Here is a 19,917-nt window from a genome sequence, read left to right on the forward strand (position 1 = left end):
CGCTGAAAATCATCCCCACAGCATGATGCTGCCACCACCATGCTTCACTGTAGGGATGGTGCCAGGTTTCCTCCAAACGTGACGCCTGGCATTCACACCAAGCAGTTCAATCTTTGTCTCATCAGACCAGAGAATTTTCTTTCTCACGGTCTGAGAGTCCTTCAGGTGCCTTTTGGCAAACTCCAGGCGGACTGCCATGTGCCTTTTACTAAGGAGTTGCTTCCGTCTGGCCACTCTACCATACAGGCCTGATTGGTGGATTGCTGCAGAGATGGTTGTCCTTCTGGAATGTTCTGCTCTCTCCACAGAGGACCTCTGGAGCTCTGACAGAGTGACCATCGGGTTCTTGGTCACCTCCCTGACTAAGGCCCTTCTCCCCCGATCGCTCAGTTTAGATGGCCGGCCAGCTCTAGGAAGAGTCCTGGTGGTTTCGAACTTCTTCCACGTACGGATGATGAAGGTCACTGTGCTCATTGGGACCTTCAAAGCAGCAGAAATTTTTCTGTAACCTTCCCCAGATTTGTGCTTCGAGACAATCCTGTCTTGGAGGTCTACAGACAATTCCTTTAACTTCATGCTTGGTTTGTGCTCTGACATGAATTGTCAACTGTGGGACCTTATATAGACAGGTGTGTGCCTTTCCAAATCATGTCCAGTCAACTGAATTTACCACAAGGTGGACTCCAATGAAGCTGCAGAAACATCTCAAGGATGATCAGGGGAAACAGGATGCACCTGAGCTCAATTTTGAGCTTCACGGCAAAGGCTGTGAATACTTACATTTGTGTGATTTCTCAATTTTTTTATTTTTAATAAATTTGCAAAAATCTCAAGTAGATATTTTTCACGTTGTCATTATGGGGTGTTGTGTGCAGAATTCTGAGGAAAAAAATGAATTTAACATTTTGGAATAAGGCTGTAATGTAACAAAATGTGGAAAAAGTGATGCACTGTGAATACTTTCCGGATGCACTGTGTGTATATGTATATATATATATATATATATATATATATATATATATATATATATATATATACACACACAGAGTATAGTGTATATATACACCGATCAGCCCCAACGTTAAACCCACTGTCCGGTGATGTAAATCACATTAATGATCTTGATACAATGGCACCTGTCATAGCGTGGGACATATTAGGCAGCAAGTACACAGTCAGTTTTTCAATGTGATGCATTAGAAAGCAGGGAAAAATGGTCCGGCATAAGGACCTGAGCGATTCTGACAAGGGATAAATTGTGGTAACTGGATGACTGGGTCAGAGCATCTCCAAAACGGCAGGTCTTGTGGAGTGTTCCCAGTGCGCAGTGGTTAGTACCTACCAAAAGTGCTCCAAGGAACGACAACTGATGACAGGGTCATGGGCACCCAAAGCCCATAGATGCCCAGGAGCCACAAAAGGCTAAACTGGCCGGTCTAATCCCACAAAAGTGCTACTGTAGCACAAATTGCCGTAAAACTTAATGCTGGGCATGAGAGAAAGGTGTCAGAAACACACAGTGCAGAGCACAATGTCCAACACCAGAAGTGCTTACAATGGGCATGGGATCATTAGAACTGGACAATGGAGTAATGGAAGAAGATGATCTGGTCTAATGAATCATGGCTAGCAAGGCTAGAAACAGTGTGGTGCTTTGAGTAGCGTTCTGCTGGGAAACCTTGGGTCATGGCATTCATGCTGATGTTACTTTGACACGTACTACCTACCTAAAGACTGTTGCAGACCCTGTACACGCCTTCATGGCAATGGTATCCACTGATGGCAGCGACCTCTTTCAGCAGAATAATGCACCCTGCCACACTTCAAAAAAATTGTTCACTATATAATAGATAGACATAGAATAATAGATAGGTATGAAAGGCACTATGTGATAGATAGATTTTAAAGAATTAAAATAATTTATTTAAAGAATGATGGCACTGGATGTCAGTGTTCACATGGTAACCCACTTCTAAAGAGTAATAATAATTCTTTACATTTATATAGCACTTTTCTCACTACTCAAAGCGATGTCCACACAGGGAGGACCCAGGAAGCAAACCCACAATCTCCTTACTGCAAAGCAGCAGCACTACCACTGCGCCACCTGTGAGTACAGACCTCTACACGAGAAAATTATTGGCTGACTAAGCTCGAACGTCTCGGAGCACTGGCAAGCATAGGCTGCCCCGGATGCGAGACATGTTTTTTTTTTTTTTGGAAGTCTTTTCTGCCTTTCTCTTCATTAAACATGGCACCCAGACATTTAACAATCTCTCTGGAATCTTCTCCTTACAAAACTTTGCTTTATTTGTCACTCTAGGTAGCTCTAGAATATTTAATGCTATGAGAATCTCTCAAATTTCCTTCCGCTTCCCAAAGGTGTCCATAACTTGATATGGTACAAAAAAGGCAAAAGTGTTGGTATGCACCTTGTCCCTCAATCTACTATGTAATAAAAAACTAAGTTCTGGGTGTCCAGTTTCCTCAAGCAATCTGATTGGTCAGTTTTGCTTTGGTGATGCAATTGAAAGAGGAAGTGTGAGTGGGAGTCACACGAGGAGTAGTAAAGGTGTAAGAGGCACACTGAGAGAGTCACCTTCAAAAAGACGGCAAGTATAAAACCAGACAGGAGGTGAGACTCTGAGAAGCAGGGTTTACGGGAACCCGGTCGAGAGAGAGTGTGGCGGGTTAGAAAGGTTGAGGAAAGGCACTTAAGATACACGTAGGGCAAGAGGTCACAAATCATTTTTTAATGATTCTATTACTTCCTGCCTCTGACAGGTACTCTGGCATAGTCCATATATAATCAAAACCACTAAATCCAGTGGAGGGCTGTGGGAGTCAGAATGTACCCTGGCAGCATCAGACACAAAGCAGGAATAACTGATGTAAATGCAGTCCAGAGGGAGCTCCTGCTTAGCACCGTCAACTGTCACTTAATGCTCAGTTTCACCCACCACCCTGAGATATGTTAAGAATAGCAAATGGGTGGACATTGCTTGTTCTTTCCATCTTGTTAAAAACGTTTGTTATTGACCGAGGGAACATCATATCAGGTTAGGTCAGATCAGGTTGGGGAGTATTCACTGGTACAGCGTGTTGCCGCACCCAACACACGACAACACAACTCTGGGTCCTGATTGGCAACCCCCGAGGCAGACACACAGTCCAGTAGCACCCTCCGAAAATGACCCTCTATATGCCGCAGCCAGGAGTTACATGGGTGTCCCCTTGGCCTGGTCCAGCTGCTCGGGTACTCGGCAATGAGGATCCTGTGAGACGGATCACCTTCGGGTAATTGCGTCACATGGCCGTAGTGCCGTAACTGATGCTCCCTCATAATGCAGGTCATGTGCCTCATTCAGGACACCATGAGCAACACAAAGTCAAACCAACGGTAACCAGGGATTCTCCAAAGAGACACAGTACTGAAGGAGTCCAGTCTTCATCTCGGGTCACTGGATTGCATCCATGTCAACCCATAGCAATACAGGTGCGCCACACACCCCGTTCCAGTGACTTCACGACCTCCCATGCTCTCCCAATCCATCTACTGACTTCATATGAAGAGTCACCAGGGACATGAATGTCACTGCTGAGGTAAGTAAACCTCTCGACGAGGTCGACACTGTCTCCGCAGACAGACACACTGCTGATGGCCATGCCCAAGAGGTTACAATGTCCACAAAAAGAAATGTTGGGGAACCAACCAGGTTGCCATCTTTAATATCTGCAATGCCGTAGATCGGTCGTGTTTCAGATGTAAGCTTCGTCCTGCGCAGACTTTTTTTTTTTGGTGTAGACATTTTCATGACTCCACACTCTTAAAAATACTGCCTCCTAAATGGCACTTTACTGGGTCATGTGGTTCATCATAGAATCATTCCTCAACAAAGAATTGTTTCATTCTAGGAAGTGCTCTTTGCTTCTTTGGCTGTTGAAAAGGTTCATAAGGTGGACAAAACAGAAGTCTTTAATGTTGGCGACCTTGCAGAATACTAACAAATCAAGAATACTTGAACTTGGCTGGAGTTATCGTATGCAGTGAGAGACCTTTTAAAATCAGGAACCGATTGGGTTTTACACATCTGTAATAATGTAAACAGCCAAATCTATCTATCTATCTATCTATCTATCTATCTATCTATCTATCTATCTATCTATCTATACTAGAGTTAATATTAATCAATCTATCTATCCTGCCAACTATACTAAAATGAATATCTATCTATCTGTCTATCTATCTGTCTGTCCATCCATCCATCCATGCATCCTGCCATCTATATACTAAAATTAATATCTCTATCCTGCCATCTATACTAAAATTAATATCTATCAATCTATCTATCTAAATATCTGTCTGTCCATCCATCCATCTTGCCATCTATACTAAAATTTATTTTAATCAATCTATCTATCCTGCCATCTATACTAAAATTAATAGCTATCTAAATATCTGTCTGTCTGTCTGTCCGTCCATCCATGCATCCTGCCATCTATACCAAAATTAATATGTCTATCCTGCCATCTATACTAAAATGAATATCTATCTATCAATCTATATATTATCCATCCATCCATCCATTTTCCAACCCGCTGAATCCGAACACAGGGTCATGGGGGTCTGCTGGAGCCAATCCCAGCCAACACAGGGCACAAGGCAGGAACCAATCCTGGGCAGGGTGCCAACCCACCGCAGATCTATATATTATTATTTAGATTATTTTGTAATCTAAATATCTCTGTTCATCCATCCATCCATCTTGCCATCTGTACTAAAATTAATATCTATCCATCCTGCCAACTATACTAAAATTAATATCTATCTATCTATCTATCTATCTATCTATCTATCTATCTATCTATCTATCTATCTATCTATCTATCTATCCTGCCAATTATACTAAAATTAATATCTATCTATCTAGTAACTAATGGAAGCTGCTACAGATCTAAATAAATTATAGACCCTTCTGGAGTCCTTTTAAAATCCTAAACTCATGGAGCAAGTTAAGGATCTAAACAAGTGATGGTTTTTTAAGGAACCTTAATGTGGATGGTGTCTTTTGGGATCTAAAAATGGTTCCCCTATTGCATCGCTCTGAAGGACTGCACTCTGGCAATGTTATTTTAAAGAGTGTAGGTGGCAGGACAATGAAGTGAACATAAAGTCTCATTTCACTAAGCATTTCGAGGGCATGTCAGTCACATTCCGATGTCTGTCCATCCATCCATCCATCCATCCATCCATCCATCCATCCATCCATCCACCTGTCCATTTTTTAAAACCCAGTTGTCCTAAACCTGTCACGGAACAAGAATCATGTAATTTCTGAGTGATAGTCTCTTTAATGGAGGCTCCAATTCATCCCACAACTCCAAAAGGACAGCTCTAGGACGTCTAAATCGGCTCATAAGTCATTTATCATCACGGTAAAAGGAAACAAATACCGTTCATGATATTTAAAAGACAGCAAACGTTGTGCTGTAAAGTTTGCATGTCTGCTAATTTTAATTGTAACAATACAAGCACTTTTTATTTGATCAGGTCAGAAGATGTGAATATTTGGATGCAACTGAATTAACAGACTTGAAAATTGACATTTGCTTCATCAAAGAGACAGGTTTCACATTTTTGTTTTTTAAACTGGCGGGCTCTGCCCCCTGCTTGCTTCGCTCGACAACCCCCGGGCGGGCGCTACACGCTAGCCACTTCATGGCTCTGCCACTCGTGTATGGGGATGCGAATGTACAATTTAAACAGATTGTTATTTTCATGGGAATTGTTACATATGCATAATAGAACTAACTATTTTACTTTACAGTGAGTAATTAACCATAGTAAAAAATAGTAAAACGTAATGAATTGAAAGTAAATTATGTTTCATGTTGCGTTCGAGTTATTCATTGTGTTATACGTTTTCATTCTGTTTGGCTTTGAAATTAACATGCAAATACTTTTTAAACTTACACTTTTATTGTAAAACTTCAGTAAAAACAATATTTGGAATTAACTTTTTGCCAATATGGCATTGAATTTTGATCCCATGTTTGGAGTTACATGATGACAACACAACGCATAACTGCCCGTGAGTGAATTTCGTTTCTTTCTCTCTAATAAATAAACCGACTTTTTCGAATGTTTGTCCCTGAGATTTGTTAATTGTCTTTGCAAAAGCTGTTCTAACGGGAAACTGTTAATGTTTTAATACGAATGGCATATCAAGATCTCCTTTGGTGTCTCATGTTATCCCCTGAAGATGTACCACATTACCTTTCTTGTCACTTGTTAAACTTTTACATGTCAGAATTGTTTGACCAATTTTCAATACAACTAATCTTGTCCTATTGCATAGCCCATCACTCAGACATAAATTATGCAATAACATTATGATACATCCTTCTTTTAACAGTAATTCGGCCAGTGGAAGACCAAATGGTGTTAACAGTTATAGATATTCTACATGATATTGTAAGTTGATGTTTTCATTTTCCGCACCATCACCACCACCTGTTTCAGCGTAGTCTACTGATACGCATTTAACGCATTTGCCATGTAACCGATTGACAATTTTTGCGTTAATTCGTTTGACTTCACCATTTCTCTGTGCTAGGATTGCCCATGTTTTCATTTCTTCTGTTGATAACCCTTCGGGATGAAATTCTTCAATAAGATTTGGACATAATAAGTCTTCTTTTATTGGGAACTTAAAGTGAGGAAGATTTAAACATTTATAAGAACTGAGGGCGCAAGAACTGTGTCTGACAAAAGCATTCACATGAATGAGAGGTGAGAGGACCGCGGGCGTGGGCTGTTAACCGGAAATGGTTGAGAGGACAGAGGGACTTGGCAATAGTCTCGTCTCAAGATTTTCTTTTATAATAGAGAGACATTTTGTCACCTGGGATATGTGTGATTTGTGAATGAGATTTGCAGGCATAAGCTGCGGCCAAGGAGGCTACCATTTCAGTCATTATAGTGCTGACTATAGAGGATATGTTTACCGATAGGAGGGTCTATCATGTGTGTAAATTAGGAAAATACTGAAAATGAGATATTCGAGTTGAAATAACCCGTCTCACATTAAATCTGAAACAGCAAACTACCCTGTGCATGAAATTATGTAGAGAATTTGCAGGATTGGCAATATGCAAGTGAGAGTTGCTTTTGGGCCAGATGGATTAGAGTATTAAGTTGATCCATAATAACAATAATTATAATTCATTACATTTATATAGCGCTTTTCTCAGTACTCAAAGCACTATCCACACAGGGAGGACCCGGGAAGCGAACCCACAATTTTCCACAGTCTCCTTACTGCAAAGCAGCAGCACTACCACCATACATCCTCTAAGCCTACTTATCCAGCACTAAGGGCAGCTGGAGCCTATCCTGGCAAGCAACGGGTACAGGTCACCCCTGGACAGAGCACCAGGCCACCACAGGTTGAACACACACATACGCACACCCTTCAGGGAACAATTTAGCATCGCTAATTCACCTAACACACATGTCTTTGGACTGTGGGTAGGAAATGGGGGAACAACCACATGCAGACTCACATGCAAACTTCGCGCAGAGAGCACCCACGACATGATCCCCTGAGTCACACAGATGGTACCTGAAGCAGGAAACCATTCACCCTGTCTTTTTTGTGTCAACAGTCCAGGCTGGTGCTGGTAGTGTAATGGTGTTGGCAATGTTTTCTGGGAACATTTAGGGTCCATTAATACCAATCAGTCATTGCTTGAATGTCACCGCCTTTTTGAGTATTGTTACTGACCATGCACACCCCTTCATGGTCACAATCTTCTAGTGGCTACTTCCAGCATGATAATGCACGATGCCACAAAGCAAAAGTTATCTCCAACTGGTCTCACGAACATGACAATGACTTCCGTGTTCTTTAGTGGCCTTCCCATGGGGGCTCTGATCGGGGCTTTCGAATGTCTGAGCGAGGAGTCTGAGTGTCGGGGCTTGTGAGTGTCCTGATAAAAAACAACATCCAGGACTTTAATGATCTCTTGAGCATGGCCATCAGCAGTGTGTCTGTCTGTGGAGAGAGTGTCAACCTCATCGAGAGGTTTACTTACCTCAGCAGTGACATTCATGTCTCTGGTGACTCTTCCTATGAAGTCAGTAGATGGATTGAGAGAGCATGGGGGTCATGAGGTCACTGGAAAGAATTGTGTGGCACTCCTGATATCTCTGCAAAAGGAAGAAGGTCCAAGTCTTTACAGTCCTGGTGTTTCCAGTCTTGCTATATAGTTGCGAGACATGGACGCTATCCAGTGACCTGAGATGAAGATTGGACTCCTTCAGTACTGTGTCTCTGCAGAGAATCCTTGGGTACCGCTGGTCTGACTTTGTGTTGCTCATGGAGTCCTGAATGAGGCACATGACCTGTATTGTGAGGGAGCGTCAGTTATGGCTCTACGGCCATGTGGCATGATTCCCGAGGGTGATCTTCATTGTTGAGGACCCAAGTGGCTGGACCAGGCCAAGGGGATGCCCACATAACACCTGGCTGCGGAAGATGTATGGTCATTTCCAGAGGGTGCAACTGGACAGCTTGTTTTTCTGGGGGGAGTTGCCAACTAGGATCCCGAGCTGTTTCGTCATGTGGTGGGTGTGGCAACACGCTGTACCAGTGCATGCTCCACAACCTGACCTGACCATTCATTGGATCTGAATCTAGTAGAACATCTTTGGGATGTGTTTAAACAGGAGATTCGCAGCATGAAGGTGCATCTGACTAATCGGCAAACACTGAGTCATGCAATCAAGTCAACATGGACCTGAATCTCACAGCATCTGCACACCCAGGCCATTTGACCTTAAGAGATGGAGAAGCAGTGGTGGAGCCGCAGAGGTAGCTGTCTCTTAGCTCTCTTCCCCCTTGTACTGATACTGCAAATAGCACTCCAGATCCTGGATCTCAGCCTGGAGACTCTTCTGCAACTCCTCCAAAGAGCCAGGCAAAGCTGGTTTAGGTCTTCATGGCACTTTGTGCTTTGAAAAGTCAGACTGTGTTTTTTTTTCCATCCCACTTCTTACACCAATGTAGATTAGATTACATAAACTTTATTAATCCTATGGAGAATTTCAGATGCATACAGCAGCAGAAACATAAAACACAAGGATACAGACTCACATGACATATAATACAGACAATCAGTAGATAGATAGATAGATAGATAGATAGATAGATAGATAGATAGATAGATAGATAGATAGATAGATAGATAGATAGATAGATAGATAGATAGATAGATATTTGGTATAGTCGGCAGGATAGATAGATAGATAGATAGATAGATAGATAGATAGATAGATAGATAGATAGATAGATAGATAGATAGATAGATAGATAGATAGATATTTCAAAATTAATTTAAATAGTATGTCGGGAGGAAGCATTGAATTGCCTGCTAGCAGTAGGCAGAAAAGACCCCCAGAGCTGCTTCTTAGCACACACACTGGAATAAGCCTGTGGCTACAAGTGCTCCAAGAGAGCGCCTCCCAGGGGAGATGGAAGAGATTTTTCATAATGGCTTCCAATGTAGTCCCCTGCTCCAAAGGCCAGTATGGATACTCTGCTCTTTATATAACTCTTTTAGGTGGAGCCATCCTAAAAAGATCTGCTCATCATTGCAATGCCAGTTGTAATTTTGTTTGTGAGTTTGCTGAATTTTATAGGCACCCTGCCGCTGGTGATGGAATGTCAACCTATACTATGGGTGACTCATCCCTAACTGATGCCACTACTCAGTGTTGTTACACTTTAATTTACAACCCTAAGTTTGTCACCGCTGGCTGACAAGATTTTTTCTTCTTTCTTTAGTTAAAAATTGCATGCATGTCAAACGTACATATTTAATACAAATCCATTCTCACAAATCACAATATCACTGTTGTATTTCAGCCAGGGCTCCCTCCACCCACCGGGTATTATTTTCTTTGTATTTTAATAATAATAATAATTCATTACATTTATATAGCGCTTTTCTCAGTACTCAAAGCGCTATCCACACAGGGAGGAACCGGGAAGCAAACCCACAATCTTCCACTGTCTCCTTACTGTAAAGCAGCAGCACTACCACTGCGCCACCTGTGAGGATTTTATGTTGATTATTTTGTTTTTTTTAATCAATGTGTATTCTGTTGTGCTCCTTGTATTTTTTGGGTGGTCCCTGAAGAAGATGGGGTTACCTGCCCATCACCATAAGGGATGGCTATTAGCCCTGTAAAGGCTGAGAAAAACTCACAGTCCCTTGCGGTTCATTGAATGCCCTGGTAGTGAGTTTCTCTTGGGATTTTATTTGTGCTTTTCTGATTATTGGATTTTGAGCCCTTTTGTTCTCTATTTTTAAGTATTCTTTATATTATGTACTGGGACTTTCTTTGCTTTTGGGATTTCTTATTTTTAGGGGCATCGACCTGTTTGGCTTTTATGATCTTTAGAGATATTCCCGCAGAGTATTTGTTGTGAAAATAAATCTATTTACTAATAAAGATTCTTCAGTGTCCTTTGTGTGACCAGCTGGGTTTTGACGGTTTTACCCCATCTAGTAGCCTTTTTTGAGCAATTATTAGGACTTTAGTACTTCAGAACTCTCAAGTTCATAACAATCACAAAGTTATTTTGTCAACCTTAGTAACAAAAATTGCCGGCTCTAGCATTTTTGCTACCCTGGGCAGAACTGAAAATCTTGCTCCCAAACCATAGAGTCTTGAAGGCAATTGCTATACATAGTTTTTCACAGATTGGGAGGGGTGGGGGGGATTCCCTTTTGGGGTTTTGAGCGAGTCGCACACAGATATTGGATCAAAGAGCTTGGAGGATCCCCTGAGATTTGAATGACAGATCAAAATGTTGAGGGTGTGTCGCTCTTGTCATACATAAATATACCATATATACTCGCGTTTAAGTTCTCCCACGGATAAGTCAGGGCTTGATTTTACTGTATAATTTCTGGTATTTTATAATGTCAGTCGTATGAGTCGAATGCGAAAAACTCTCACTATTGGTCCAAGAGATTATGATATATTAACGCCCACCTGAGAGAGTAACCACGGAGTACACAGGCTTTTTTTTCCCTATGTATTGTGCCTACGTGACCACACGGTAATACCCAAACTATTCTGTAGCGACGTTTGAATTGTTTAGTGTTTTTTTGTATCTCACACCCTCATACACCATTATCGTAAGAGCATCCCTTATCTACGATTGAGCGTTCGATCAGAAGAAAATATGAAGCTGGTTTTAAATTAAAAGTCGTTTTAGTGGGGAAACAAATTGGTAACTGCGCTGTTGCAACAAAATTCAATGTGTCTGAGAAACTGATGTGAGATTGGAGGAAGCAAGAAGATGTAAAAAAAATAAATAAAAAAGTGTCATATTTTTGAACGGGCGTAAAAAAAATAAATTAAAAAGTGTCATATTTTTGAACGGGTGTATAAGTCGGGGTCTGATTTTATGATCAATTTTTTGGGTTTCAAGACCCGACTTATACGCGAGTATATACGGTAGGTTTGAGGGCTGGCGGAGGCATTCCTCTTTACGTTTCACGCAAGTCGTATACACAGGTAAAATCGAACAGTGAGGGGCGGCGGGGAGGAAAGTTTCCTCTTAGGAGTTTCACGAGAATCTGACATGCTTGTAGGATTGAGGGCTGAAGGAGGCATTCTTCTTGAAGTTTCACACGTGTCGTAAATGCAGAGAAAATCGAAGAGCGGTTTGTGTGCGCATCTTGTTAAGTTTCACGCATGTCATATGATAAAAATCACCCAAAGCCACTCCCTTCCAAAGCTAAATGAGTCGTCTATTATACTTGACAAACTGCTATTGCCCCCAAAAAACTTTACCACCCTAGGCAACCCCCTAGTTTTCCTGTATGGTAGAGTCGACCCTGGTTATACACACACACTAGGGCCAATTTATCAACTCCAATTCATCTAATTGACATGTCTTTGGACTGTGGAACTGGAGCACCCAGAGGAAAGCCTTGTGGACACAAGGAGAGCATGCAAACTCCTCACAGGAAACTCCCAGAGACATCTTCAATCAGTCTTTTGCACAGAGCACCGTACCAGATTGCTTTAAATCTTCTGTTACTGTTCCTGCTCCCAAAAGTGATAAAATAAATTGCCTCAATGATTACAGGCCCATTGCTTACATCAGTTTTAACGGCTTGTTCTAAACCTTTTGAAGTCTGTTACTGCTACTGATCTCGACCCTCTTCATCTCTCTCTATATAAAATCCGTCTGTCAGTCTGTCTGTCTGCTTTTCACGAGAGAACTACTTAACAGATTTAGATTGGGCTTTTTTTCTATAATTTGCTTGAACATTCCGGTTGATTTTGCAACTTCTCTCACTGGGCTATGTATCATGGTTCGCTTGTAGGAACGATTTATTTGTGTGACTCCGAGAGATATGGGGCGGGGCTGAGGGGAGGGGGCGGGGCCCTCCTCACTCACACGCCAGTCTCAGGGCGTACCTTACATCGGCTTAGCTAGAGAACGAGAGGACTACTTAACGGATTTAGATTGGGTTTTTTTCTAGAATTTTCTTGAACATTCTGGTTGATTTTGTGACTAAGAATCATAGTTCGCTTGCAAGAGCGATATATTCGCGCTATTCCGAGACAGAGGCTGTGGGCCGAGGGGAGAGGAAAGTGTGACGTCAGGAGTGGGGAGCCGGGCAGGGCCCTCCCTTCTACGATGTGGGCGAAGCCTCGGGGGACGGCTAGTGTTAGATATCGAGAAATTACATCTGTGGACGATGCCAGCAACATGGGCCCTCGCTTTGTGCTGGAGCACCTGGATTATGAAGGAACTCATGCCAGAATCCTGTTTGTTGACTTCAGTTCAGCTTTTACCGCCATTGTCCCTAAGCTGTTGTTAACTAACCTTCTACAGACTGAGCTGAACCTTGCCATCTGTAAATGGATTTACAGTTCTCTGATAAACTGGAAAGAATATATTCATGTGGGCTCCCACCTCTCAGACCCTCAGTGCAGGTGCCCCTCAAGGCTGTGTACTTTCCCCCTACTTTACTCCTTGTACACCAATGACTGCAGGTCCACCGATCCTTCAGTTAAAATCATTAAGTTCGCTGATGACAACACCATTATTGGTCTAATTACTAATGGCAATGAAACACCTAATAGAAAAGAGGTGTCTCGTGTTGTGCCATGGTGTGCTACCAACAATCTAGTGCTCAACACCACCAAGGCAGTGGAAATGGTCATTGACTTTCACAAACAGCAGTTACAGCCTCTCCCACTAGAAATTAATGATTCTGCAGACAATATAATGGAATCGTTCAAATTACAAAGACTCTCAGTTGGGACCTTAACACCAATAAAAAGGCACAGCAGCGGTTGTAGTTCTTATGCCAACTAAAGAAATGAAATATTTCCCAGCCAATCCTAGTTCAGTTTTACAAAGTCATCGTTGAAAGTGTAATCACATTCTCCATCATTGTCTGATGTGGTTCAGCAACGGCACACTTCAAAAGTAAATGACAGCGTGTTATGAGGTCTGCTGAGAAAATAATTGCCTGTGCTCTTCCATCTATGGCAGACCTGTATACAGGTACAGGTGGTGTCACTAACCGTGTCATACCACGAACTCATCTCACCCAGCTCATCACTTATTCCACAAACTCTGTTGTGGTAAATGCTTCAGGTCAATTCAAACTAAAACTGACAACTCAATAATTTCTTTCCCAGAGCCATAGCCCTCTCAAACCTCTAATGTAGCCTGTCTTTTGTGTATATTCATATACTTATGAAGGTGTATATGTGTACAGTGCATGCACACTACACACTCACACTTTCACATCATCATTCGCACATATACTTTATAATTGAACTATTCTGCAACTTTGTTTGAAGTTTTTCTTTTTAAATTGTGCTATTTATGTTATTTGTTATTTGTACATGATGTTGTGTTCTGTTATAAGCTGCTCTGAATCTATCAAGTCAAATTCCTGTACATTAAGTACGGGCAAATAAAAGGAATTCTTATTCTGATTCCCAGGATGCAATTTTACACACATGCAAATAGTACATAAGCATAACAATGATGACTATACCAAAAATCTGCTTAAGAGCATTACATATAAGATTGAATAGTAATTTCAAAGTTCTCAATAGAATCAAATAAATGAAATACATTTGTAATGTAATTCTGGACACAGGCTTCCCACTATACTTGTATTTGTGTGACCCCAGAATAAGATTCTGCACACGTGCAAATAGTGAATAAGCATAACAGTGATGATTATAGCAAAATTCTGATTAAAAGCTATACATATAAGAATGCATGGGAATTTTAAAGTTCTCAATAGAATAATGCATGCATTCAGGACACAGGTGTTCTACTATACTTAGCATATTTGTGTGACCCGTATGAACAGAAGTCATGACAGAAAGCCGTTTTTGTAGAATTCGGTGCTTCCGTACACAAAACTTAATGGTTTTTCCTTCGGCGTGGTGCAATCACAGCCTCATCTCTGTGACAGACGGTGAAGAATAAAGCACAACTTTCCATTCCGACGTAGACGGCCGAGTAGTAGTACGCGCATGCGCTTCCGCCCGCTCGTGACGTCACGGGGAAGGCGTACAGGTGTCCGTACGGTCACTGCAGTTGGGGAGGTGCAGAAAGTGGAGGGACGGGGGGAGAAACAGCGCGAAGACACGGCTCTCGCGAGAACTGGTGGAGCGCCCGTGGGATTTGGCCCTCGGAAAGGTTCATCCCGTTGGGTAAGTTTGTAAACACAGTCCGCATAAACTGTCATCGCAGTCGAGTGCGGCGCCTCACCTCTGGGCGAGATCGTGCATGCCTGCGTGCGAGTATGGAGCACTTGCGGGGTGTCATGTCGCTGCTGCCTGAGCTGGAGAAGGATGCATTATAGCGGTCTAATAATAATATGGCGACGACAATATACCCAACCCTGCTGGACTCTGCTGTCGTTTAGCTGTTGTCGCTCCTCAGCCTTGACGCGGTGGTGGCCGGTGACCACAGACACGGGCAGTGCCGTGGATGCTGGCTGTTCTGTGTGGGAGGGTTTGCCAGCTAACCCGGGTGCATATTCTCAAACGTGTTGCCAGTGTTAGGTGTAGATGCCGCGCTGGAGAAGTTCGCTCTGTTCGCCTTAATGTGTTTGGATGATGAATTGGACATCGGAGTTGTTGTTTAACCTCACGTCATTTGGTCATCGCGTTTTTAGCAGTGATCGTGTCCATTTTAGTCACAGAATACCGTGGCGTGTGCCGATTGCCTTTGTTGCATCAGACATAAAAACAAGTCCTGTCACAGTAACCGTTAGTAATATGGCAATGTCATGTAAGGGGGGCTGTAAAGTAACCGCAGCGGTAAAAAAAAAAAAAAATATATTTGCACAATTTCAATTGTCTGAGCTGTTATTTACTATACTGTGCATGTCCTAACAGGAGGTAGTGCCAGAACCGTGATGCCAGCTCTTCACAGGAAAAAGTCGGGCGACCGCGACAAGTTAACACTTGCCAATCAAGATGGCAAGCCTGTCATTGGATAATGAGAGGAAACAAATGGTCTGGAATAAATCAGTGTGAACAAGAGGGAACATGTAAATGCGGCACAGACACCAGCCTAACCATGACTATACTGGGGTCCATGTGTTTTGAAGAAGCAAGACAAACTGTGATGCCCCTCTGAAGTGATTTTAAAAAAAGCTGTCAGCAACTCCACTATAAGGTCTGGGAATGATGATTACAGCTGTCCTTGTAGGTTACAGATGTTTTACTCCACCGTCAATGTCACAGTGCCCTTACCAGCTGGTTAAACTTTTCACTCGAGACATCAAAGGGCCCTTTGTGAAAAGGAGAGAATCATGGAAGCCTTACACGTAATTCAAAAGAGTGCCAACCTGTACGATCTGTGGCCACATGCCACAAACTGGTGCCGCAGCAGATAGAAAAAGTACACACTGCTGGCAGTCCTGCAGGGCATGACGTAAACGTTGCCAAGCGGGTCGTGTTTCAGACCGAGGTGCTGACTCTCTGGGGTCTCAAAAAGAGATGGGTGTTTCCTATGGCCTTGGATAAATGGCCCACCATGGCCTTGTCATTCTGGCCCTCTAATCGTCCCCTGTCTCTAACTGGCTAACTACCAGTCCGCCCTTCACTGTCTTAACAGCTAACGCGTGATGAGTGTACTGGAGCAAGACTGTCACATCATTCAGGTGGATGCAACACATTGGAGGTGGTTGCAGTGGCTCCCCACTGTCTTTGTAAAGTGCTATATAGGTTGAAAGCATGCGCTGATAGCACATTGCTGCACCCATCGCACAACAAACCACCTGCTCTATAAATGTAATTAACTTCAAATCAAACTCCATGCATCTGATACTGTTAGAGCAATAAAGAATTTATTTACAGTGCCGTCCGTAATGTTTATGACAGAGACTCGGTGTTCTTGATTTTGCACTTCTGCTCCACAGTTTAAAATTACAAATCAAACAATTCAGACATTGTCATTAAAGCACAAGGGATTTGTAGACATTTCAGTCTCACATCACTTTTTCTACACAGACCCCCCCATTTTAGGGCACCATAGTGTTTGTGACACAGCAATGGCAGGTCAATTAAAGCTGCTGTCATAGTTAGTTCTTTGTCGTGTATCCCTCACATGCACTGACTGCCTGAAGTGTGCTATTCACAGACATCACCAGGTGCTGAGGGTCTTCTCTGGTGATGCTCTGCCAAGCCTCTCATGCAGCCATCTTCAGCTCCTGCTTGTTTTGGGGGGCTTGACCCTTTAAGTGTTCTCTTCAGTATATGGAAGGCCAACGTAATTGGATTTAAATCAGGTGACTGGCTTGGCCATTCAAGAATTTTCCATTTTGTAGCTCTGATAAACTCCTGTGTGGCCTCGGCAGTCTGTATGGCTCATCATCTTGTTGCAGGATGAAGTGCCGTCCAGTGAGTTTGGAGGCCTTTACTGAACTTGAGCAGATCAGATGTTTTTACACACCTCAGAATTCATCAGTCACATCATCAATGAAGATATGTGTGCCAGGACCTGTGGCCATAAGCCATAACACCCCCAGCACCGCTATGTTTAACAGATGAGGTGGTTTGCTTTGGATCTCCAGCAATTCCTTTTCGGTCTCCACAATTTGCTCTCACCATCACTCTGATGAGGTTAATTTTTGTCTCGTCTGCCCACAAGACCTTTTCCCAGAAATCTGCAGTCTCTTTGAAGTCCTTTGTCGCAAACTGTCATCTGGCCATCCTGTTTTTGTGTTCTTCATCTTGCAGTGTGTCCTCTGTGTTTCTGTTCATGAAGTCTCCTGCTCATAGTCGTCTCTGACACATCCACATTGGCCCCCCTGAAGACTGTGTATGATCTGTCAGACAGGCGTTGGGGGGCTTTTTCTTGACCATAGTGAGGATTCTCCTGTCATCGGCAGTGGAGATCTTCCTTGGCATCCTTTGGCATACAGTCCCTTTGTGATTGCTGAGCTCACCAGTGCCTTCTTTCTTCTTCATGATATTTCAGACAGTTGATTTCGGTCATCCTAAGGTTTTATTGTTGTCTCCAGTCGTTTTATTCTTGTTTTTCTGCCTCATAATGGCTTCTTTGACTTTCATTGGCACAGCCCTTGTCCTCATGTTGAACAATGGCAACTACAGACTCCAAAGGGTAGAAGCAAGCTGAGGTATCTTATGAAGCCATGAAACCCACCTGAGGAATCAAAAACACCTGTCACGCCAATTGTCACAAACATGATGGTGTCCTGAAATTGGATGACCATGTAGAAAAAGTGTTGTGTGACCAAAACGTATGCAAAGACCCTTAAATGAAAGTATGCAATGTGGACTTTAATCACGATATCTTAATTGTTTGATTTGTCATTTTAAACTGTGGAGCAGATGGGTAAATAAAGCACCAATGTGTCTTCATCCCAAACATTATGGGGATCACTGCTGAGGAACGATGTACAAAAGCCCAGCCAACCCACAGAGTCACTGTATCAGCCCTTGCGTTCACCTGGTCCATGCAGTCGTCTTTATGCTTTTGTATAAGTACTGAACATCTGCAGGTTTCACACATCTGTGTGGGGTTATGGAAACATTTATCCATAGACAAGGTGTGCTGATGTGTATCATGAAAATTACCAGTTAATTCAGTTTTGTTCATTATTCGCTAACTAGCTGTGCCACTTGTGTAAGATGGTTTGAAATCTAAATAATCAGTGTAGAGCTCCGTGTTAACATTTGCAGGCACCATGTAAAGCATGTCTGTTATATGCTCTTTGGTATAGTATACGTAAAAGCAGTGGTAATGTTTGGGTGCAGTATCTATTGGATAGCAACCAGACATATACACTGGTTACCCATCTAAGACAGATTAAAATCTGCATAATAATCAGCTCTGTCACATGGTTTTTGGTATGGGATTTGTAAAAGTGGTGTTAATTTTTGTGATGCACCATCTGTTGGAATGACAAGTGCAATGCATTTTATTACTACAAATGTTTGTAATGTGCCATGTTTTGGAATGACAGAGACATAGCAACAGAACAGACACACAAACACTTTTATTATGGTGGACTAGCTATGCTACCTATCTAAGACATAGCTGAAATCTAAGTAATCAACATAGTCCTCATTGTTAACATTTGCAGTGTGCCAGGAAATTCAAATGTCTCTGTTATATGCCATTTGGTATGGTATTCATAAAGGCAGTGTTAATATTTCTGTTATACCATCTATTGGAATGACAAATGCAATGCATTTTAGTACTACAAATGTTTGTCATGCACCATCTGTTGGAATAACAAATGCATATGTCTCTGTTATATGCCATTTGGTATGGAATTCATAAAAGCAATGATGATGTTTGAGATGTGCCATATGTTGGAATGACAAATGCAATGCATTTTAGTACTACAAATGTTTGTCATGCACCATCTGTTGGAATAACAAATGCATATGTCTCTGTTATATGACATTTGGTATGGAATTCATAAAAGCAATGTTGATGTTTGAGATGTGCCATCTGTTGGAATGACAAATGCAATGCATTGTATTACTACACATATCTGTGATGCGCCATCTATTGGAATGACAAATGCAATGTATTTTATTGCTACACAGTTTGTGATGCACCATTTGCTGGAATGACAAATACAATGGATTTTACTGCTGCAAATGTTTGTGTTGCACTATCTGTTGGAACGACAATTGCAATGCATTTTTTACTACAAATTTTGGTGTTGCACCATATGTTGGAATGGAAAATACAATGCATTTTATTACTACAGATGTTTGTGTTGCGCCATCTTTTGGAATGGCAAATGCAATACATTTTATTACTACAAGTTTTTGTTGCTCCATCTGTTGAAACAGAAAATGCAATGCATTTTATTACTACAAATGTTTGTAATGTGCCATCTATTGTAATGACAAATGCAGTGCATGTGTGTCTGTTATATGCCATTTGGCATGGGATTCGTAAAAGCAGCATTGATGTTTGTGATGCACCATCTGCTAGAATGACAAATGCAATGGATTTTATTACTACAAATGTTTGTGTTGTGCCATCTGTTAGAATGACTAATGCAGTGCATCTAAGACATTGCTGAAATCTCCTCACAGGTGGCGCAGTGGTAGTGCTGCTGCTTTGCAGTAAGGAGACTGTGGAAGATTGTGGGTTCGCTTCCCGGTTCCTCCCTGTGTGGATAGCGCTTTGAGTACTGAGAAAAGCGCTATATAAATGTAATGAATTATTATTTATTATTATTAAGTAATGAATGTATGAAGTGAAAATGTTAGGTTTGAATGCACAATGGCAGGACTGAAAATTGAAAGACCACCTAATGAGAAGGATTTAGGAGTCGCAGTGAACTCAAAACAAT

At 42.0% G+C, this 19,917-nt stretch overlaps 1 protein-coding gene across 8 annotated transcripts in view; it reads left to right on the forward strand.

Moving 5' to 3' along the window:
- The first annotated feature begins 14,638 nt into the window (after positions 1–14,638).
- Positions 14,639–19,917, forward strand: part of atf2 (activating transcription factor 2) — a 225,384-nt gene continuing 220,105 nt past the window's right edge. For all 8 annotated transcript variants that reach the window (XM_051930645.1, XM_051930644.1, XM_051930647.1 and 5 more), the window contains exon 1: positions 14,639–14,776. The gene's annotated coding sequence lies outside the window, so the exon portion shown is untranslated. The remainder of the gene's footprint in view (positions 14,777–19,917) is intronic.

Source organism: Erpetoichthys calabaricus, chromosome 8 (genome assembly GCF_900747795.2).
Source record: "Erpetoichthys calabaricus chromosome 8, fErpCal1.3, whole genome shotgun sequence".
NCBI lineage: Eukaryota > Metazoa > Chordata > Cladistia > Polypteriformes > Polypteridae > Erpetoichthys > Erpetoichthys calabaricus.